General features: G+C 35.5%; 2 protein-coding genes and 3 pseudogenes across 4 annotated transcripts in view; all 5 read right to left on the bottom strand.

Annotated features, from left to right (window-relative positions):
• Positions 1-25,330, bottom strand: part of LOC126765696 (uncharacterized) — a 624,074-nt gene that overhangs the window by 438,030 nt on the left and 160,714 nt on the right. The gene's annotated exons all lie outside the window — the stretch shown is intronic.
• LOC126765721 (uncharacterized) overlaps positions 1-25,330 on the bottom strand; it is a 488,551-nt gene that overhangs the window by 339,470 nt on the left and 123,751 nt on the right. The gene's annotated exons all lie outside the window — the stretch shown is intronic.
• LOC126766343 (small nucleolar RNA U3) lies at positions 735-926 on the bottom strand (annotated as a pseudogene).
• LOC126766346 (small nucleolar RNA U3) lies at positions 5,758-5,949 on the bottom strand (annotated as a pseudogene).
• Positions 12,305-12,499, bottom strand: LOC126766352 (small nucleolar RNA U3; annotated as a pseudogene).

Raw genomic sequence — 25,330 nt, 5'->3', positions numbered from 1 at the left:
GCGTTCCGAAATTGAAATCATATCTTCATCACTTATCAATATACTTATTACATGTGCGCGATATGACTTGCATGTTCATACATTCATACATACTTATATGTACATATATTTGCATACTTTACCAAACCAATAATGCACAAGCATACAAACATACATATGCGTACACATAAGAATATGTCACCAACAAAAAATTGATCTTCACAAGTCAATATGGCAGCCAAATTGGCGAAGAACGAGTGTAGTACATTTTACAACAAAAACGATTTCATTCATAAACGCAGGCGCAAAATCCACAAGCGATCTCGCTTCATTCATAAAAATAGAGGCCGTAACATCTCCCCGAGTATGCCTTTGCCAACATGTCGTCTTTTCGCGACGATGGCTAAAGCTAAAAATCATAAATTGCACAACTTTCTGGTGCTTCTCGCAAAAATCTGCGTCGATATGTATTCACGATCATACGTATACATACATATGTACATATTTACGCATGTTTGTTGGCGAAGGTGCTACAGCGGCAGGGAGTGACAATCGGCGGCCATTCCTTTACTTATGCCATAGAAATTCTATTGCTACAAATATGGAAATGACAACGAAATAATGCAAATATGCATATCTCTAAAGGTCATTAATTTCTTTGAAGAAATGAAAGGAATGAATGATCCTGAGACTTCTTAACTTTTCAACGGCCAACGCAGAGCATTTCAACCAAAAAGAATTTATTCATTAAAATCACCACTCAGAAGTCGTTTTATCCGTTGTAAGCGAACGATTTTCAAAGAAACATCATTTCTAATATGCCACAAGACAAAATTAAAATGAACTTCTTAAACCTCACGCTGTCAGATAAAACGAAAATACTTCGTCATCGCGGGTCGATTTCCAAAAAATGTAAATGAATTTTTCAAGGACCAACGCAGGGTATTTCAACAAAAGGTCACATAATAGTTGAGAATTCGCAGAAATGAAAGACAAACGAAAGAAAAAGAAGTATAACTTCAATAATGCACAGGCATACCAACATACATATGCGCACACATGTGAATAGAATAGTAAATGAAGACTGACCAGAGAACTTAAAAGTATAGAGAAGGTGCAGGTTCGACTGCGAACATTTGATAGATTCAAATTAGGGAATTCACCGCATTTGTTTGTCGGAATTCGCCTCGCAATTCTAACATTTTTTACAATTCTCTCAAATATTCTAACCGAGAATATGAAGAAACAGAAATATATGTATTTATAAAATGATTTCTTTGATATTCCATAGGATGGAAATATGTATGAAGAACTCTTTTATTTTTGATTTATTATTTTTCAAATTATTTAATGTTAATTTGATCTTATTTTATAATAACTCATTTTAAATATGTAAAAGATTTACCTGGAGTCATGTGTAGAAGTTCACGCAAGTGAGGAAAGTTCTCTGATCGCCATTCACTTGGGAGTGGCCAGAAACGATTCTTTTACACATGGCTCAAGCAGCTCACTACTTCCGGTCTTTGACCAAGTATCCTCTGGGTAGCCTAAGAACATCCGTTCGAAGGCGAGCTAAAGTGAGAAGGCGAAACATTCCCTACAAGGGTTGTGCGCTGGGCTTGGGACCCGCCACGTAAAAAAACAATACCAATGAAAATGTTAAAACAGCCTCGGATGAGAGACCCCCTTTTGATGACGACCATGGCAAACGGAATAAGGACTACGATTTAAGGGCATCCACCTGGAATACCGACCAGATATTCACCATGCGCCAAATCTTGGAAAAGACCCGTGAAAGGAGAATCGACACACACCACCTCTTCGTCGATTTCAAAGCTGCTTTCGACAGCACGAAAAGGAGCTGCCTTTATGCCGCGATGTCTGAATTTGGTATCACCGTAAAACTGATACGGCTGTGTAAGCTGACGTTGAGCAACACCAAAAGCTCCGTCAGAATCGGGAAGGACCTCTCTGAGCCGTTCGATACCAAAAGAGGTTTCAGACAAGGCGATTCCCTATCGTGTGACTTTGTCAACCTGCTTCTGGAGAAAATAGTTCGAGCTGCAGAACTTAGTTAAGAAGGTACCATCTTTTATAAGAGTGTACAGCTGCTGGCGTATGCCGATGATATTGATATCATCGGCCTTAACACCCGCGCCGTCGTCGCACTCGCGACTTGGAACTCACGTCACTGTTGACAGTCATAACTTTGAAGTTGTAGATAAGTTCGTCTATTTAGGATCCAGTATAAACCCCACCAACAATGTCAGCCTGGAAATCCAACGCAAGATAACTCTTGCCAACAGGTACTACCTCGGACTGAGTAGGCAATTGTGAAGTAAAGTCCTCTTTCGACGAATAAAAACCAAACTCTATAAGTCACTCATAATTCCCGTCCTGCTATATGGTGCAGAGGCTTGGACGATGTCAACAACTGATGAGTCGACGTTGCGAGTTTTCGAGAGAAAAGTTCTGCGAAAGATTTATAGTCCTTTGCGCGTTGGCCACGGGGAATATCGCATTCGATGGAACAATGAGCTGTACGAGATATATGACGACATTGACATAGTTCAGCGAATTAAAAGACAGCGGCTACGCTGGCTAGGTCATGTTGTCCGAATGGACGGAAACACTCCAGCTCTGAAAGTATTTGACACTGTACCCGACGGGGGAAGCAGAGGAAGAGGAAGACCTCCACTTCGTTGGAAGGACCAGGTGGAGAAGGACCTGGCTACGCTTTGAATATCCAATTGGCGCCACGTTGCGAAAAGAAAACGACTGGCGCGCTGTTGTTAACTCGGCTATAATCGCGTAAGCGGTGTCTACGCCAATTAAGAAGAAGAATGTTTAGGTAAATCTTTTCTAAAGGTTGTTAATTGTCTTTTCTAAAGGTTGTTAATTTTCCAGGTCTGAAGCCACACTGATAAGGTCAAATCAGTTTGTTGACGGTGGGCTTTAATCTTTCACACAATACGCTCGATAGAACCTTATATGCGATGTTGAGGAGACTAATCCCACGGTAGTTGGCGCAGATTGTGGGGTCACCTTTCTTATGGATTGGGCATGGCACACTTAAATTCCAATCGTTGGGCATGCTTTCGTCCGACCATATTTTACAAAGAAGCTGATGAATGCTCCTTATCAGTTCTTCGCCGCCGTGTTTGAATAGCTCGCAATCCGTCGGCCCCTGCCGCTTTGTTGTTCTTCAGGCGGGCAATTGCTATTCGAACTTCTTCATGGTCGGGTAATGGAACGTCTGCTCCATCGTCATCGATTGGTGAATCGGGTTCGTCTTCTTCTGGTGTTATGTTTTCTCTGCCAATCAGCAAGCTGGAGAAGTGTTACCTCCATAATTTAAGTATGCTTTGGGCATCGGTGAATAGATCACCTTTGGGGGTTCTATAAGAATATGATCCGGTTTTGAAACCTTCTGTAAGCCGCCGCATTTTTTCGTAGAATTTTCGAGCATTACCCTTGTCGACCAGCTTATCAAGCTCTTCGTACTCACGCATTTCGGCCTCTTTCTTTTTCTGTCTGCAAATGCGTCTCTCTTCCCTCTTCAACTCTCGGTATCTATCCCGTGTGCACGTGTTGTGGTCGATCGTAACGTTGCGAGGTAGGCAGTCTGTTTGTCTCTCCGCACTCCTGCGACATGGCTCTTTTCCAAAACCAATGGTTTCGGTTGCAGCTGTACGTAAGGAGTTTGAAATGCCGTCCCACAGTTCCCTTATACCGAGTTGTTGACGAGTGCTCTCAGAGAGCAGGAGTGCAAGTCGAGTAGAAAATCGTTCGACTGTCTGTTGTGATTGCAGCTTCTCGACGTCGAACCTTCCTTGTGTTTGGTGGCGCGCGTTTTTTGCTGCACAGAGGCGGGTGCGAATCTTAGCTGCAACAAGATAGTGGTCCGAGTCGATGTTAGGACCTCGGAGCGCACGCACATCTAAAACACTGGAGACGTGTCTTCCGTCTATCACAACATGATCGATCTGGTTGGTAGTTTTTCGATCCGGAGGTAGCTTCTTATGCTGGAATCTAGTACTACAGATAACCATATTTCGGGCCCCGGCGAAGTCAATCAGCCTCAACCCATTTAGGGATGTTTCGTCGTGGAGGCTGAATTTACCGACCGTAGTGCCAAATATACCTTCTTTGCCCACCCTGGCGTTAAAGTCGCCAAGCACGATTTTGACATCGTGGCGGGGGCAGCTCTCATAAGCGCGCTCCAAGCACTCATAGAACGCATCTTTGGTCACATCCTCCTTTTTTTCCGTCGGGGCGTGGGCGCAGATCAGCGATATGTTGAAGAACCTCGCTTTGATGCGGATTGTGGCTAGACGTTCATTCATCGCAGTGAATGATAGTACTCGGCGACGGAGTCTCTCTCCTACCACGAATCCAACACCAAACTTGCGCTCCTTTATATGGCCACTATAGTAAATGTCACAAAGACCTACTCGTCTCTGTCCTTGTCCCGCCCATCGCATTTCTTGGACGGCGGTGATGTCAGCCTTTGTTTTTACGAGGACATCAACCAGCTGGGCAGCGGCACCTTCCCAATTAAGGGTCCGGACATTCCAGGTGCATGCCCTCAAATCGTAGTCCTTATTCCGTTTGCCATGGTCGTCATTAAAAAGGGGGGTGTCTCATCCGAGGCTGTTTAAACTTTTTCATTGGCATTTGTTTTCAATGTAATTAATGGAGATATTAACTGTCTCTATTTATTAGGGAAAATTAACTTCAATACTCCTCAGCGTTGTCTCAGATCTATTTCCAAATTGTATTATAAAAAGGAAAAAACTAATTTTGCTAAATATGCTCCTCTCAAGCGTGCTATGCGTGAGTTTAACTCGATTTCCGAGAAAGGTCTTCTAGATTTTTCTCACTCTAGGGTATCCTTCATTAATACCCTCAAGTCTGTTTTTTAGTCTAAGTTATCTACTTATATAATTGAAATTTAATTGTTTTAGAATTCTAATTTGCATTCTAATTCTCCATTAGTCTGTAAGAATTAATGTTCAAAGACTTAACTAAATAAATAAAATAAATACTTTTTGTTTACTTTAATAATTTTGTGCAACGATCGATTTCGTTGATTTAACCCTTACTTAAGCGCATACATTCATACATTCATACATACTTATATGTACATATATTTGCATACTTTACCAAACCAATAATGCACAAGTATACAAACATACATATGCGTACACATATGAATATGTCACCAACAAAAAATTGATCTTCGCAAGTCAATATGGCAGCCAAATTGGCGAAGAACGAGTGTAGTACATTTTACAACAAAAACGATTTCATTCATAAACGCAGGCGCAAAATCCACAAGCGATCTCGCTTCATTCATAAAAATAGAGGCCGTAACATCTCCCCGAGCATGCCTTTGCCAACATGTCGTCTTTTCGCGACGATGGCTAAAGCTAAAAATCATAAATTGCACAACTTTCTGGTGCTTCTCGCAAAAATCTGCGTCGATATGTATTCACGATCATACGTATGCATACATATGTACATATTTACGCATGTTTGTTGGCAAAGGTGCTACAGCGGCAGGGAGTGACAATCGGCGGCCATTACTTTACTTATGCCATAGAAATTCTATTGCTACGAATATGGAAATGACAACGAAATAATGCAAATATGCATATCTCTAAAGGTCATTAATTTCTTTGAAGAAATGAAAGGAATGAATGATCCTGAGACTTCTTAACTTTTCAACGGCCAACGCAGAGCATTTCAACCAAAAGGAATTTATTCATTAAAATCACCACTCAGAAGTCGTTTTATCCGTTGTAAGCGAACGATTTTCAAAGAAACATCCTTTCTAATATGCCACAAGACAAAATTAAAATGAACTTCTTAAACCTCACGCTGTCAGATAAAACGAAAATACTTCGTCATCGCGGGTCGATTTCCAAAAAATGTAAATGAATTTTTCAAGGACCAACGCAGGGTATTTCAACAAAAGGTCACATAATAGTTGAGAATTCGCAGAAATGAAAGACAAACGAAAGAAAAAGAAGTATAACTTCAATAATGCACAGGCATACCAACATACATATGCGCACACATGTGAATAGTCACCTCGTCACCGCGGGTCGATTTGCAAAGAAAGTAAATGAAGACTGACCAGAGAACTTAAAAGTATAGAGAAGGTGCAGGTTCGACTGCGAACATTTGATAGATTCAAATTAGGGAATTCACCGCATTTGTTTGTCGGAATTCGCCTCGCAATTCTAACATTTTTTACAATTCTCTCAAATATTCTAACCGAGAATATGAAGAAACAGAAATATATGTATTTATAAAATGATTTCTTTGATATTCCATAGGATGGAAATATGTATGAAGAACTCTTTTATTTTTGATTTATTATTTTTCAAATTATTTAATGTTAATTTGATCTTATTTTATAATAACTCATTTTAAATATGTAAAAGATTTACCTAAACATTCTTCTTCTTAATTGGCGTAGACACCGCTTACGCGATTATAGCCGAGTTAACAACAGCGCGCCAGTCGTTTCTTCTTTTCGCTACGTGGCGCCAATTGGATATTCAAAGCGTAGCCAGGTCCTTCTCCACCTGGTCCTTCCAACGAAGTGGAGGTCTTCCTCTTCCTCTGCTTCCCCCGTCGGGTACAGTGTCGAATACTTTCAGAGCAGGAGTGTTTCCGTCCATTCGGACAACATGACCTAGCCAGCGTAGCCGCTGTCTTTTAATTCGCTGAACTATGTCAATGTCGTCATATATCTCGTACAGCTCATTGTTCCATCGAATGCGATATTCCCCGTGGCCAACGCGCAAAGGACCATAAATCTTTCGTAGAACTTTTCTCTCGAAAACTCGCAACGTCGACTCATCAGTTGTTGACATCGTCCAAGCCTCTGCACCATATAGCAGGACGGGAATTATGAGTGACTTATAGAGTTTGGTTTTTATTCGTCGAAAGAGGACTTTACTTCACAATTGCCTACTCAGTCCGAGGTAGTACCTGTTGGCAAGAGTTATCTTGCGTTGGATTTCCAGGCTGACATTGTGGGTGGGGTTTATACTGGATCCTAAATAGACGAACTTATCTACAACTTCAAAGTTATGACTGTCAACAGTGACGTGAGTTCAAAGTCGCGAGTGCGACGACGGCGCGGGTGTTAAGGCCGATGATATCAATATCATCGGCATACGCCAGCAGCTGTACACTCTTATAAAAGATGGTACCTTCTCTACTAAGTTCTGCAGCTCGAACTATTTTCTCCAGAAGCAGGTTGACAAAGTCACACGATAGGGAATCGCCTTGTCTGAAACCTCTTTTGGTATCGAACGGCTCAGAGAGGTCCTTCCCGATTCTGACGGAGCTTTTGGTGTTGCTCAACGTCAGCTTACACAGCCGTATCAGTTTTACGGTGATACCAAATTCAGACATAAAGGCAGCTCCTTTTTGTGCTGACAAAGAGGTGGTGTGTGTCGATTCTCCTTTCACGGGTCTTTTCCAAGATTTGGCGCATGGTGAATATCTGGTCGGTTGTTAATTTTCCAGGTCTGAAGCCACACTGATAAGGTCCAATCAGTTTGTTGACGGTGGGCTTTAATCTTTCACACAATACGCTCGATAGAACCTTATATGCGATGTTGAGGAGACTAATCCCACGGTATTTGGCGCAGATTGTGGGGTCACCTTTCTTATGGATTGGGCATGGCACACTTAAATTCCAATCGTTGGGCATGCTTTCGTCCGACCATATTTTACAAAGAAGCTGATGAATGCTCCTTATCAGTTCTTCGCCGCCGTGTTTGAATAGCTCGGCCGGCAATCCGTCGGCCCCTGCCGCTTTGTTGTTCTTCAGGCGGGCAATTGCTATTCGAACTTCTTCATGGTCGGGTAATGGAACGTCTGCTCCATCGTCATCGATTGGTGAATCGGGTTCGTCTTCTTCTGGTGTTATGTTTTCTCTGCCAATCAGCAAGCTGGAGAAGTGTTACCTCCATAATTTAAGTATGCTTTGGGCATCGGTGAATAGATCACCTTTGGGGGTTCTATAAGAATATGATCCGGTTTTGAAACCTTCTGTAAGCCGCCGCATTTTTTCGTAGAATTTTCGAGCATTACCCTTGTCGACCAGCTTATCAAGCTCTTCGTACTCACGCATTTCGGCCTCTTTCTTTTTCTGTCTGCAAATGCGTCTCTCTTCCCTCTTCAACTCTCGGTATCTATCCCGTGTGCACGTGTTGTGGTCGATCGTAACGTTGCGAGGTAGGCAGTCTGTTTTCTCTCCGCTGCGACACGGCACTCCTCGTCGTACCAGCTGTTCTTTTGCTCTTTTCCAAAACCAATGGTTTCGGTTGCAGCTGTACGTAAGGAGTTTGAAATGCCGTCCCACAGTTCCCTTATACCGAGTTGTTGACGAGTGCTCTCAGAGAGCAGGAGTGCAAGTCGAGTAGAAAATCGTTCGACTGTCTGTTGTGATTGCAGCTTCTCGACGTCGAACCATCCTTGTGTTTGGTGGCGCGCGTTTTTTGCTGCACAGAGGCGGGTGCGAATCTTAGCTGCAACAAGATAGTGGTCCGAGTCGATGTTAGGACCTCGGAGCGCACGCACATCTAAAACACTGGAGACGTGTCTTCCGTCTATCACAACATGATCGATCTGGTTGGTAGTTTTTCGATCCGGAGGTAGCTTCTTATGCTGGAATCTAGTACTACAGATAACCATATTTCGAGCCCCGGCGAAGTCAATCAGCCTCAACCCATTTAAGGATGTTTCGTCGTGGAGGCTGAATTTACCGACCGTAGTGCCAAATATACCTTCTTTGCCCACCCTGGCGTTAAAGTCGCCAAGCACGATTTTGACATCGTGGCGGGGGCAGCTCTCATAAGCGCGCTCCAAGCGCTCATAGAAGGCATCTTTGGTCACATCGTCCTTCTTTTCCGTCGGGGCGTGGGCGCAGATCAGCGATATGTTGAAGAACCTCGCTTTGATGCGGATTGTGGCTAGACGTTCATTCATCGCAGTGAATGATAATACTCGGCGACGGAGTCTCTCTCCTACCACGAATCCAACACCAAACTTGCGCTCCTTTATATGGCCACTATAGTAAATGTCACAAAGACCTACTCGTCTCTGTCCTTGTCCCGTCCATCGAATTTCTTGGACGGCGGTGATGTCAGCCTTTGTTTTTACGAGGACATCAACCAGCTGGGCAGCGGCACCTTCCCAATTAAGGGTCCGGACATTCCAGGTGCATGCCCTCAAATCGTAGTCCTTATTCCGTTTGCCATGGTCGTCATTAAAAAGAGGGGTCTCTCATCCGAGGCTGTTTAAACTTTTTCATTGGTATTGTTTTTTACGTGGCGGGTCCCAAGCCCAGAGCACAACCCTATGTAGGGAATGTTTCGCCTTCTCACATTAGCTCACCTTCGAACGGATGTTCTTAGGCTACCCAGAGGATACTTGGTCAAAGACCGGAAGTAGTGAGTTGCTTGAGCCATGTGTAAAAGAATCGCTTCTGGCCCCTCCCAAGTGAATGGCGATCAGAGAACTTTCCTCACTTGCGTGAACTTCTACACATGACTCCATCCTCCTAAACATTATGATGATATTTTCGTGATTCATACGCAATGTACGAATGCAAGCAATTTCGTTTTGCCGTCGGCGTTTCAATTTCTCATGCTTTAATTTTTGCTTTCAAATAAGAAATCGCTTGTATGTAAGTATGAATGTGCAATATATGCCTTTGCGTTTTGCCGTCGGCATTGCCATATTGACATGCAAAAGTAATTATGTATTTCATTGTTTCGTTTTGGCCCAATTTTGTGTATTAAGACAAGTGTCAATAATTGCGCCAAAATCAAATATATTATACATTCATACGTAAACATGTTTTAAACTTTACATAAAATTGAAGTGTCAATAATTGCGCCAATTTTCATAAGGTTGGAAATTTTGCGCGAATAAGACGTGTGCGAGTTAAGTCGTGAATTTTACTTATATTAATTAATTTGAAAGTGCCGAAAAATGCGAAACGAAATTTCAATAAATTTAAGTAAATTTACGTGTATTTTGATTTATATTTAATTGTCAATAAATTTTTTAAAAATTATTTGCCCTAGTTGACCATTTTTTATTTTCTCACACATTTCAGCCGATTTTTGTATAGAAATTTGACCGGCGTAGAAGCGAAATGCCGTTTGCACATTTGTCTGTATGTTTGCGAAAGCAAATGTTCTACAAAAGCATATTTCTATACTTAAGCAAAATTATTAGAACCATCGTATGTTTTTATGTACCTGCATAACCAAACCATACTTAAGTCAGCGCAACCTAAATGTCAATGGTGGTGTTGGTGGTAAGCGCTCGGAAAGTCAAGATGCTACCACAGGTTCGAATCTCGACAGAATAAATTTTTAATTTTTTGCTTTTAACATCGTATACTATACAAATAAATATTTTTCTTACTAATAGAAATTAAATTTATCACTGCAATATTATGTATATGTATATTATGTATATTGCTGTGATAAATTTAATTTTTATTAGTAAGAAAAATATTAATTTGTATAGTATACGATGTTAAAAGGCATACATCTTCTACCCTATCTATTGTATCTGCACATGCTCATATGAGTGTATGTTCAGAAATTTAAATCAAATTTTCATCATTTATCAATATACTTATTACATGTGCGCGCATTGACATGCATGTTCCCTGCGAACCACGGCTACCCGCTTGAGACAAATATTCCAATACAACTACACATTTTTTCTCTATACACTAACACCAACGCACATTTTCGGGTTATTTTTTGTTTACCTAAATGCGATGAAAAAAAGTTTCTTTCATCTCTTGATTTATTTGAATGAGTGCGAAGGAGAAAACATTATTGTCAATATGACAAAAGAAAATCCCAAAAAGGGTAATAAAAAAAACGATTGAAAGACGCATGTCATTCGTGATCGTACTATCGTAAAGGAGTACATATGTACATAAGTATGTATTTTATGCGTTTAAGACGGCCTGCACAATCCAATATAATATGTGAAAACAAATGTTTGCCTTATATTTTAAAAAATCAGATAATATTATTCTTTTGTTTCAGATATTATTATGATTTTTATTTAATTATTCTTTCTTTTCAGATTTTATCACTATTTTTATTTAATTAATATTGGCTTTCAGAGTAAATTCTATTTGTATTTAATATATTTTATTCTTTCAGATAATATTAATCTTTTTTTTTCAGATATTATTATCATTTTATACAATTAATCTTTCTTCAATGTAATTATTATTTATTTTCAGGTATTAATAATCTTTATTTTATTTTCAGGTTTTAAAAATTCTTTTCTTTATTTAATCTTTTTTCAGATATTAAATATTTTTTAAATTAAATATATTTTTATTTATATAAATTGTAATAAATTTTTTGTAAACATATAAAAAGTAAAATAAAATAAAAATTTTGAAAATTAAAATGTTTAGTTTGAAATTTTAAGAAATTTTAAAAGTAGGAATCAAAAAATGCAACCCTGCATCAGCTGTTTAAAATGCAACCCTGCATCAGCTATTTAAAATGAGAAAATGCAACCCTGCATCAGCCGTCGATTGGGGATATTAGAGCAGGACAGATATACTTTTTTATATGACACTGCTGAATGAGCGCAACAAAGATGTATGATCACATGTATACGTACGTGACTGGGTAAAATTGTCGCTCGGCCTATGTTAAAGTACACATGATTACCCTATGGATTACCCACTCTCTTACCCACTGATTATCTGGTATTTTACCCGCTCATGGTTGGCAGGGTTCATACATTCATATATACTTATATGTACATACATTTGCATACATTGCCAAACAAATAATGCACAAGCATACAAACATACATATGCGTACACATATGAATATGTCATCAACAAAAATTGATCTTCACAAGTCCATATGGCAGACAAATTGGCGAAGAACAAGTGTAGTACATTTTACAACAAAAACGATTTCATTCATGATCTCGCTTCATTCATAAAAACAGAGGCCGTAACATCTCCCCGATCGTCCCCAAGTCGTCTTTTCGAGACGATGGCAAAAGCTAAACATCATAAATTGCACAACTTTCTGGTGCTTCTCGCAAAAATCTGCGTCGATATGTATTCACGATCATACGTACACATACATATGTACATATTTACGCATGTTTGTAGGCGAAGCTGCTACAGCGGCAGGGAGTGACAATCGGCGGCCATTACTTTACTTATGCCATAGAAATTCTGTTGCTACGAATATGGAAATGACAACGAAATAATGCAAATATGCATATTTCTAAAGGTCATTATTAAGTAAGCGAACGATTTTCGAAGAAACATCATTTCTAATATGCCACAAGACAAAATTAGAAATGAACTTCTTAAACCTCACGCTGTCAGATAAAACGATATACCTCGTCATCGCGGGTCGATTTCCAAAAAATTTAAATGAAGACTAACTACAGAAATTATCCTGTAAAGTATAGCCTTAATTTTTTAACGGCCAACGCAGAGTATTTCAACCAAAAGATACGCAAAATAGTTGAGAATTCGCAGAAATGAAAGGCAAACGAAAGAAAAAGAAGTATAACTTCAATAATGCACAAGCATACAAACATACATATGCGCACACATGTGAATATGTCACCAACCAAAAATTGAAACATTCTTCTACAAAAACAACAACAGCATAAGCATGGCAACATTGTGTTGTTGGTAGAAAAGCCAAGCTAGAGAACTTAAAGCATAGAGAAGGTGCAGATTCGATATCGAACATTTGTTAGATTTATAGTAAGGAATTCACCTCACAACCACAGAAGTCACGCTATGAAGTTTAACAGTTCTCCACATACTCAAACAGAGAATATAAAGAGAAATAAATACATATATGTATGTATTTATGGCAGATGATGATGAGAATATGAAGAGACATAAATATATGTATGCAAGTTAACGATAGCCTCCGCATAGAAACCTTACCCTAACTGTAAATAAAATTGAATCTTTGCACTTTGTAATTACATTGTGTCATAAATAAGAAATATAATTAACGTTTTTGATTACTTAAGAATTCGATATGCTTTTTCCGTTCTGACTTCAAAAATCCATTATTATCAAAACAATATCGCTCGCCCTCACAAGAAGGCATAACAATAACAATCGTAAAGAAAACAGAACGCTTAACGTTCTGCTGGAATTTGCTGTCGCAGCTAAAATTGTAATTAACTCTTTGTTCTGGATCCAATCAAGCTGATGCTTACACTTCAGTTTTAACTTTAAGTAAATAAACCAAAAATGTGTATATATTAGTATTTCTGAAATAAAGAATTGATTTGTATCTTGCAATCCACTAGAACCACACGTGTTCTCATTTCATCCGCGCGTTCGCGGATATAAAATATATATTTTTTTAAAATTCCCTCGTTGCGGGAATTAATTGGCGCCCAACGTGGGGCACGAAGTTAAAAGTGCCTACTATAGTAATAAAGTAAAAAGTGAAGTAAAAATTATATAAAAAATTGTCTTGTAAAGAAATATTTTAGCACGAAGTTAAAAGTGCCTACTAAAGTGAAGAAAAGTAAGAAGTGAAGTAAAAATTATATAAAAAATTGTCTTTTAAAGAAATAGTTTAGCACAAAGTCAAAAGTGCCTACAAAAAGTGAAGAAAAGTAAAAAGTGAAGTAAAAATTATATAAAAAATTGTCTTTTAAAGAAGTAGTTTAGCACAAAGTCAAAAGTGCCTATAAAAAGTGAAGAAAAGTAAAAAGTGAAGTAAAAATTATATGAAAAATTGTCTTGTAAAGAAATAGTTTAGCACAAAGTCAAAAGTGCCATACTAAAGTGAAAAGAAAAAAAAACATAAATACACAAATTTTTGAAAAACTATTTGTACCTATCAAAGATTTAGAAGAATAACAGTGACCAAAAAGTTATAAGTGAAAAACTTTCACCAAAAAAATAACTGTGTGAACAAGATCAAACAACGAAGTTTGGAAAATTTTTTAATTGATAATTATAATAATTAATTAACTCAACTAACCAACAAAACACAAATAGAGAGTGACTTAAATCGGAAAAATACAAATATTTTGCATCATCAGCAACTTATTAGAAAATTAACAGTGACAAAAAATTGTTAACAGCAGCAGTAAAAACATCAGCGGACGTGTCAACAGCAGCAGCAGCAACCATAAAGGAAGCAACGTCAACACCAGCATCATTTAACGAGAGAGCTAACAAGGGAATATATTTATTTCCAAAATGATCATTTTAATTTTGACTGCACTAATCAGCTCAGCAAACGCTGATGTTATAGATTACACCCGACAAGACTACGTACTTATCGAAAATGGAGATGTTTCCATTTATGAGGAATACGGGGACTTATGTCACATTACTAATTTATCTTATTTTGAAAACATAATAGCAGACGAAAATAGAAATTTTTACAGTAACAATGAACAAAATCACGACAGCTTAGGAATTATTACACAGGAAACAGAATCAGAAACTTTGATAATTAAAACTTTATTGGAACAATTAAAACAAACCCATTTTAGGCAAAAAAGCGGTATAAATGAATTAGGAACACTTTAGAAATGGATAGCTGGTACACCAGACCATGACGGCTTTGTAAAAATTAATAACAAATTGGACGAACTAGTAGTAAATAACAATAAACGATATACAACAAATTCAGAAATTTTTAAAATAATAACAGAATTAACTGACACAGTTAATAATATTAAAGGTGATACCATAAACAGGAAAATAAAAAGAAAACGAAATCAATATGTTATATATGAACTGCAAAATTTAATAAATACAATAACCTTTGGTAAAATTGGAATTTTAAATCCAACAATTTTACACTTTGATGAACTAAAAAACATAACATACTACCAACACGGTATAATGACAATAACAGATTTAATGGACATTTCTAAATTCAAAATAGCCCAAAAAGGAGACATAATTATAATTTATATAAAATACCCTAAAATAGAACTAACATGTAAGTACTATGATGTAAGAGCCATAGCTCAATTAGATGGTAAGCTTATTATTGACCAGAACATAATATACTGTAATAATAAATTTTTTAATATTCAGAATTGTGAAACAGAAATTTCAAAAACATATTGTCAGAAATTTTAAATAAAAAACAAGGAAAATGTAATAAATTAAAAGAAAAAAACCTACAAATTGAAGAAATGAAATCAGGAGCGATATTAGTTTCAGGAAAAAATATTGTAGATAATCAAACATTAAACGGATCATATTTAATAACATTTGAAAATTATACTGTAATAAATAATCAATCTTATGAAAACATTGAAGTAAAAATGTGGAATTATTTTAAAAATAACCATATAAACAATTTTGAAATTTTAGAATATTTTGAAACAACCAACAAACTGTTAAAATTAGATAATATAAATATTTTAACAGAACGGAACAAGAACATAACAGTCCATTCATATTTCTGGTACATAACCTTAATTTTGGGAATCATTTTCATAACTTACTTATTACTAAAATTAAAAAAATCTCGCGAAATTCCCAGACCAATCGAAAATAAGCAATTTCAAGAACTTATAATGCTCTTTTGGACCAAATATATAAATTAACTCAAAATAATAGTGAATCGGGGACGATTCATTTTAGGAAGGGGGGAGTTAACGATAGCCTCCGCATAGAAACCTTACCCTAACCGTAAATAAAATTGAATCTTTGCACTTTGCAATTACATTGTGTCATAAATAAGAAATATAATTAACGTTTTTGATTACTTAAGAATTCGATATGCTTTTTCCGTTCTGACTCCAAAAATCCATTATTATCAAACCAATATCGCTCGCCCTCACAAGAAGGCATAACAATAACAATCGTAAAGAAAACAGAACGCTTAACGTTCTGCTGGAATTTGCTGTCGCAGCTAAAATTATAATTAACTCTTTGTTCTGGATCCAATCAAGCTGATGCTTACACTTCAGCTTTAACTTTAAGTAAATAAAACCAAAATGTATATATGTATATTAGTACACTCAGTCCTTTTCTTACGCGATTTTCGGTTCTGCCACTAATCGCGTAAAAAAAATCGCGTAAAAATGGTTAGTTTTCCAATATTAACTGACGAATTGGATCCGAATATAAAAAATATCGCGTATAACAAAATATACGCGCAAAAAATTATTCAAAAACAATACAATAAGTTTCAAATTTCAGAATTATGATTTATTCATTCATAACAAAATAAAAAATACAAAACAAAAAACATATATAAAAGAGAAGAAAATAGAAAATAGGTAGATTTATTGAAAAAACCGTTGAATGCTGTTTAATCACTGTCATTATCCGTAGTTTAAATTATTTTTAGCTGCTTATTTTGATGGCCGGCACTGATATCACTAGAATTTGTATCAGAATCAATAGTAAGAACTATGGAATGATGTTCTGATTGACTTAGCGTCTCCGACTGAGTTTGCACCATAAATTCAGTTAATTTTGTTTGAATGCTTCTTTTTGGACCCAATAAATTCCGATGTAGTTCTTTATATCTTAACATGCAGACACTCAATTCTTTCTGAAAAATTCGTGCCGTTCGGCATCAGTATCATTTGCTACAAAATAATTTTACAATTCTGCTGCAAGTTTAAGACCAAGCAAAAAACGAAAAAAAGCAATCGCGATAAAGTGAGAAATTCGCGTAAAAAAAAGAATTTGCGCTGCAAAAATAACCGCGTTAAAGTGAAATAGCGTAAAAAGAGGTCGCGTAAAAAAAGGACTGAGTGTATTTCTGAAATAAAGAATTGATTTGTATCTTGCAATCCACTAGAACCACACGTGTTCTCATTTCATCCGCGCGTTCGCGGATATAAAATATACATATATTTTTTTTAAATTCCCTCGTTGCGGGAATTAATTTGCATGCCCATGATTACGCTTCCAACGAATGTAAAGAATTTCGTTTTGCTTGTTTTTGCTTTCAACCAGGCAATCGCTTGTATGTGCAATGTATGCATATACATATGTATGTAGGTATGCACATATGCGCATTGATCTGCATCTTCATACATTCATATATACTTATATGTACATATATTTGTATACATTGTCAAACAAATAATGCACAAGCATACAAACATACATATACGTACACATGTGAATATGTCACCAACAAAAAATTGAAACATTGTTCTACAAAAACAACAATTGCTCAAATAGCATAAGCATGGCAAGTCAATATGGCAGCCGAATTGGCGAAGCCAAAATGTAGTAAATTTTATGTACATGCATATGTACATATGTATGTGGCTCGCATTTGCTTTCGCAAACATACAGACAAATGTGCCAAAGAAATAATATATGCACATATGTATGTATATGCCATGGAAATTTTATTGGTACAAATATGGAAATGATAACGAAATAATGCGAATATGAATATTTCATGAAGGTCACCAATTTTCTTTGAAGAAATGAAGTTCATTTTGCACATCTTCACTTTGTAATAGTCGAAATAAATATAATTTATTTGAAATATTAATTTATTTAAAAATTAAAAAACAAAATTAAAGAGAAATAAAATTAAAATTACTTTTACCTAATTTTTCCCGATTTTGTAAAAAAAATTAAAATTTTTACTATTTTTCGGAAAACAATAATACAAAATATTCACGCATATGTGACTCAGATAATGCTTTTTACTTTCTTTTTTACTTACTTAAATAAAGAGAATTGCTTTATAGAAAAATATACAAATTCACACAGAAAACGTAAAAAAGCATTCTCTGAGTGACATATGTATGTATGTACATATGCATGCTTATATTGAATTATATGAACCATTGTCACATATGCGTGATTACTTTGTGTTATAAGAACCATTGTTTTCCGAAAAGTGGTAAAAATTTTACGTGATAAAATTAAATAAAAAATAAGTTTAAATAAATTATTATTTCAAAAATGATATTAATTTCGACTATTATATTATATCAATTTCGACTATTGTAAAATGAAGATGTCCTAAATGAACTTTAATGTGCTATTGAATTATATGAACCATTGTCACATATGCGTGATTACTTTGTGTTATAAGAACCATTGTTTTCCGAAAAGTGGTAAAAATTTTATGTGATAAAATTAAATAAAAAATAAGTTTAAATAAATTATTAATTCAAAAATGATATTAATTTCGACTATTATATTATATCAATTTCGACTATTGTAAAATGAAGATGTCCTAAATGAACTTTAATGTGCTCATATAAACACTTCCATTCATTCCTTCAAAGGAAAGTGATGACCTTCATGAAATATGCATATTCGCATTATTTCGTTATCATTTCCATATTTGCACCAATAGAATTTCTATGGCATATACATACATATATTATTTCTTTGGCACATTTGTCTGTATGTTTACGAAAGCAAATGCGAGCCACATACATATGTACATATGTACATTCATAATAACAAGTGTCGCACGCTTCTTTCGTATCTCCGTTGTCACGGTCAACCAATGGCCGAAACTTGCGTTCTGTCAAAGAGTCAAGTGCTGAACAAATTGAGCACGACAGACTGCAAGCGACATCTGTCAAATATTAAAATACACACGTTCTTATGGACACAGTTATGTAGTTGTGCAGCTGGCTCAATAACTGTGTCCCTAAGAACGTGTGTATTCTAATATTCGTTTGCAGTCTGTCGCGCTCAATGTGTTCAGCACTTCAATGTGTCGAAACACTGATAGTGTAAATACAATTGCTACGACAGACTGCAGCGGCACGACAGTGAACTGAAAACGTCGTTGTTCATATTACTACATGTACATTTTGAGAAGCAACAACAACACAATGGCCGGCATGTACACAAAACAACGCAGTTGTCCATTTTGTATGTACACAATTTCGTTTGGCCATACTAATACCTTTCAATTGAATGAAATTTTAATATTTTGTTCAAAGTGAAATTTTTTATGCAAAAAATAAGTAAATAGGTCAATATTTTTGCTTTAAATTATCAATTGTTATTACAAATGATATAATAGAGCTATAATATAGCTATTTTATGCTTTTATTTGTAAGATAACGTCAAGTTTGTTGTAGCTGTGAATAATATTACATTTTACATATTAGTGGCATCACCACTCTACCTCCTCTTTCTATCTTCCATTCTACTGTCAACTCTACTGTCGTCCTACTGTCGTTGGCAAAAATAGGAGCAAATTGAAGTTAGCGAGATCGACAACTGTCGGCCTGCAGTCGTGTAGTTGTGCAGCTGTCAAAATAACACTGCCCATAAGAACGTGTGTATTTTAATATTTGACAGATGTAGTTTGCAGTCTGTCGTAGCCATTGTGTTTACACTATGACGCGACGATAAAGCGCCACAACATTGTGTTGTTGGTAGAAAATCCGACCTGATTCTTAGAACAAACACCAGAAAGATGTTCAATTTATTATTTTTAGCTTTTGTCATCGTCGCGAAAAGACGCTACGTAGGCGAAGGCATGCTCGGGGAGATGTTACGGCGTCTGTTTTTATGAATGAAGCGAGGTCGCTTGTGGAATTTTCGCCTACATTTATGAATGAAATCGTTTTTGTTGTAAAATTTACTACATTTGAGCTTCGCCAATTCGGCTGCCATATTGGCTTGCCATGCTTATGTTATTTAGGCAATTGTTGTTTTTGTAGAACAAACCTTCAATTTTTTGTTGGTGACATATTCACTTGTGTAGGCATATGTATGTTTGTATGGAGTGCATCTCGATCTCTTTCAAACTTTGCCTTTATTTTATCTACATATATACAAATTGGTATTTGTGACCAAAAGTTCAATAACATCTCTGTCAAAGAATAATTGAAAGAATTCAAGAGGAGATTTGGCATTCATTGCATACTCTTTGACTCCCGGTAAGTGAATAATAATATTTTGTACTCGGGGCCCTTACTACGTTAGACGGTGGTACTTTAGACCATTTCATTTTCGGGCCACTTCTCTGAGTATGTCGAGATAAAAAATAGTTACCTTCCAATGGTTCGGAGATGTTTTGAATATCTTCGGATTCTTCAATTTCGCTTTCTGAATCATGAGCACTTTCAATAACAGCATCATTTACCGTTTCGTCTTCCGAATCCGAACCAGCTACATCTTGCTCTATATCAGACACTTCGTCCAGCCATTGCAATATTTGCCTTTCGTTAAACATTTCAAATAGGTGAAAAACTAAAAAAATAATCAAAATAAACTCATAAACAATAAAACAATTACGCAGTTTATAAATATATACACACAAAGAAAAATAATTAACAATATACTAATATAAACTAAAAGAAAACACAATAGTTAAAACTTACCTCCTCCAAAAAATGATACGTAACTGGTCGCATGGGGTCAGCGCTCTAGACAGCGATACATGCGTACGCGTTGATGTTCTGGACGCGACTAATTTGCGTAACCCGCGCGGAGTGAAGAAGCTAGAAGAAGCGCGAGCGCGATCTAACTATTGTAAAACCATTTTTTTTTAATTTCAAGTGGCCCTGACCCTATGCGCCTAATTAAGGGTTAATCAATTTTACAAACATACATATGTACGAGTTCAACTAACGTTGTGCAGAGTCCACAGTCGCAAATTTAAGAGCTATATAAATATAAGTAATTTTTAAAGAAAGTTTGTTAGTTCTTAACCAGCAACCGAACTGTAAGTTGCACAATAAATTTTTTAACAGAAACTGCTACAGATATAAATGAAATAATCCATATGGACACATATGTCATAAAAAACACAGTTTCTTGACGTTCATAGATAAATTTTCTAAACTAGCTTCTGCGATTTATTTAGAAGACAGAACCAGCTTAACTATAATAGAAAAAATTCGTTTACATTTTTCCTTAAAAATGAAACATTTGAACGACTTAAAAAAGTAAATGAAAAACAAATCGAAAAGCTTAACACTAGAAGAGAAAATTACCAACACACCGACAGGGAGGGATATGTGAATAACTACCCTGCCAACCATGAGCAGTGAAACAGTAGGTAGTAAAGTGTGGAAAAATGTGGGTAGATTGCCATAGGTCGCGTAGAGATTCTACCCACTTTTCCCCTCACACGAATGTACGTATACATGTGATTATACATCTCTGTTGCGCTCATTCAGCAGTGTCATATAAAAAAGTTTATCTGTCCTGCTCTAATATCCCCAATCGACGGCTGATGCAGGGTTGCATTTTCTCTTTTTAAACAGCTGATGCAGGGTTGTATTTTCTCTTTCCTAATTAAAAATATTTTTAAAATTCTAAACATTTTAAATTAAAATTTTTTTATTTTTTTTATTAATAAACATTTTTTACAAAGTTTCAAATAAGAACATATGTTCAATAAAAATATTATTAATATCTGAAAATAAAGATTAATTGTACAAAATGATAACAATATCTGAAAGAAAGGATTAATATTATCTGAAAAAAACAACAAAATATGTACCTACAAATAAAATTGACTCTGAAGGAAAGATTATTTATATAAAAATCATAATAATATCTGAAGGAAAAGAATAATATTATCTGATTATTTAAAATATGAAACAAACATTTGTTTTCACATACTACAAGGCGGCCTGCACATTAAACGCATTAAATACATACTTATGTACATATGTAATTATTTTTGCGTATTATATTGGACTGCGCAATCCAATTTCAAAAACACACACTTATTTTCACATAGGTAACAATTTATCTTTGCTACTACTATTTATAATTCAGTTCAGATTTCCAATGCTATAAAAACAAATGAAGTAATTATTTGCAAATTATTAAAAAAAATCACATAAAATTCACTTACTTACCTTCTTGTTGTACGAGCACGAATGACATGCGTCTTTCAATCGTTTTTTTATTACCCTTTTTGGGATTTTCTTTTGGTACTATTGACAATTATGTTATCTCCTTCGCACTCATTCAAATGAATCAACAAATGAAAGAAACTTTTTTCATCGCACTTAGGTAAACAAAAAATAACCCGAAAATGTGCGTTGGTGTTAGTGCATAGAGAAAAAATGTGTAGTATTGAAATATTTAACAAAAGTGGGTAGCCGTGGTTGGCAGGGATATAGTAGAATACACACATACATACACACATACACAAGGGTCTATTTCTGCAAAAGAAAATTAATATTTTTTCAAAGTTAAATTTTTTTATTCAAAGTAGTTTCCTTGTGCTTCGATACAGCGTTTAGCCCGGTCAATTACATTTAAAGTAATTTTTCGGAATGCTCTTGAGAATATCGGTCGTCGCCTTCTCAGATAGCTGAAATGTCCTGAAACCAGTGTCCTTTCATGGGCAAGTTTTCAAAATAGGTTAAATCCAGGCCTGATCAGGTGAGTAGGGTGGTGATTAATGGTTAATAAGGAGTTTTTTGTCAAAAATCAGTGACAAGCGTCGACCGATAACGCAACAGGTGCCAGGACCCTGCCCTTCACGGTACAGGATACACGACGAATGCGTGACAAAAACGCTTCATAACACTAAGGTAAAACACAGATTAATCGTTTGGCCAGGTGGGACAGAAACTCTCGGTGTACAATACCTCAGAATCGTAAAAACAAATCAGCATTGTCTTTATTTTTGACTTCTGAAGACGACCGACTTCTGATCGTCACAGAGGTCCTCACGACCTTCTTGGAATCGCTTAAACCACTCATGCACATTACTATGGGATAGGCACTGATCACTTTAAATTTTTCATCATTTGAATGTTTCAGTAAACGTTTTCCCAAGTTTAAAACAAAATTTAATATTTGCTCGTTGCATTTTACGACCGATGACCAAAAGTTGCTGTCACTTTTTGATCGATAACATCGATTTTAGTTATCCAATTGTCTTAAAATTTTTACGAAATGTCAACAAGAGATCAAACTTTTATTTCATATACCCACCAACAGGTGGCGCCACCAGAAACAGTTTTATTTCAAAGTTCTTTATTTCTTTCTTTATGACAGACCTTTGTATTAGTAACGACTATTAGCATATTGTATATTTATATATACGTATTTTCATTATTTATTATATTTTCTAATGCACTTCCAATAGCACTTATTCATTTTTTTGTTTACTGTTTCACACAATACAAACAACACCAGACACCAATTACTAAGCCTTAAGAGAGAAGACGACAGAACATAATAATTATGAGTTTTTTTGGTTTCAATAAAATAAATTTTTATTATTATCTTTTCTTTTTAATTATCAAATTTCAAAATTATTAATAAGAAATAACTATAATTTATTTTTTTTTTTGATCAAATTTTTTAGATACTTTCAAAAATATTAATAAATGTTAACCTGAAACATGAAGACATTAGTATTAAATATCGTGAATCTTTATACGTTTTTAATATTATATCTAAAATGCCAAATCCTACTAATTTAAAAAAACACATTATAAATCGAAGTTGTGTGGGTGACTGTATTTATAACAGTATAATAATGTAGTCAGTTCGTGAAGTCTTCAAATAACTTTCTACTGCAGTGACAGAAGAAACTATGAATTATATACATCGCAATTCTTCATTATTACCAATCCAGTAGTATTTGATTTTTGTCGCCGCCCCAATGGTATTTATCAGTGATTAAGTTCGACCTTTCGAGCTTCAAAGAGGTCGCACCACGTTGTCATAATCCAAAAGTCCTTGAATGCCCATCAAAAAGTCAATAAGGTTTTACATTTCTTTGGTTTTGAAAGCATATACTTTTTCTGGATGCAGTAAACTTAGTTGAAATCCATCCAATACTCTATAAAAGTGTTCAAATTTCGCCGATTTTATCCAACAGAAGAATATACGCTGAGACCCTGTGGTATTATTCGCAAGTTCTCGCGCAGAAATTTTCGCGATTTGTTTTTCAACCGCACATCCTTGGTTTTCGTCAACTCTCAGTTCTGTCGCCATTTTTTCGTGTATGAATAAATGGATCAAAAATGTTCCTCAGCTTTTGTCTTCGATTTCGGAACGTTACAAGTATGTATATACACATAACATATTTATTTGGTGCCTTTACTAAGAGGAAGAATGACGCTGAGTGAATGAGAGTTAGATATAGAATATATATATAATAGGCAAAAAATTCTAATTATAAGTTGAAATTTGTACACATTTAAGTGAGTATTTCGGACTTTTTCTTGATGTTTTTTATTTTCCAGTTACTAATTTTTGTGGTCAGAGCTTTGGACGATCAACGACAATTTTACAAGTAAATTGACAACTTCATTGGGTACTGTTGAACCCATCTTGTTTCTCGGGCAACAGTTGTTGATCGCCATGCATTTTTCCCAAAGCGTCGGAACGTTTGGGATATTGTGTTCTTAAAAATTTGTCCACCTCTCTTTATATACTGCATACCATCTCAATTAATCGTATCTTAACAGATTTTGAATATCACTAGTTTTAGGAATAAGAGGAGAGCTTAATGTTAAATGTCAGAATGCTCGATGCACAATGAAAGCCTTAGCTGGCAGCTGTGGACTTTTCTTATGTTGGAAAACTTGGAGCATATACTGCGGAGAATGTATTAATGAACAGATCACAAATGAAGCTCAATGCAGTATCTATTTCAAGTTTCATCGTCAGCAATGCTTCAAATTTACACTCAATCACAATTTATAACTTCAGTGGTATCAAGATGATGGCTATATTCAAAATGGGGGATAATTTTTTTTTTTGTTTCCAAATAAATTAAATTTCAATATACTTTGTTACTTTTTTTATTTTAATAGTAAAAAATTTTTAATGCCATTTAGCTCTTGGGGGAAAAAGAAATTCTAAATACGCCCCTGATATAATTTTTAAAGAATTTTTTTATTTTTAATTTGTAAGTATTAAGAGATACAAAATACATGTTTTATATGTATATTAAAATTTTATTAAAATAAAAAATTTTTTACAATAACAATAACTCCCAAATAATTAAAAATTTAATTGCCACCCTCGCTGTGAATGTAATCCCAAATACTAAACAAAAAAGACAAAAAAAAATAATAATAACAAAACCAAAAAGTAAGTAGTAAAAAAAAAATGCCAAAAACAAAAGTGAATAATATCACAAAGCTTTGCTGACTACCGTTCAATGTAACCCACGCCAACCCCTGACCTTAGAAATTGTTTAAAAGTACAAATTTAGGGTGAAGAACATTTTTTTTGTTTATTTTTGTTTTAAAACATTATTGTCACTTTCAATCAATTTCATTGCGTTCTTGGGGTCGCTAGCAAATGTGTGTGTATGTATATGTTGTATATATTGTATTTTTAAAACATATTTAT

The sequence above is a fragment of the Bactrocera neohumeralis genome, unplaced genomic scaffold (genome assembly GCF_024586455.1).
Source record: "Bactrocera neohumeralis isolate Rockhampton unplaced genomic scaffold, APGP_CSIRO_Bneo_wtdbg2-racon-allhic-juicebox.fasta_v2 cluster11, whole genome shotgun sequence".
Lineage (NCBI taxonomy): Eukaryota > Metazoa > Arthropoda > Insecta > Diptera > Tephritidae > Bactrocera > Bactrocera neohumeralis.
Note: the sequence above shows the minus strand (reverse complement) of the source record. Positions and strands in the feature narration are given on the sequence as shown.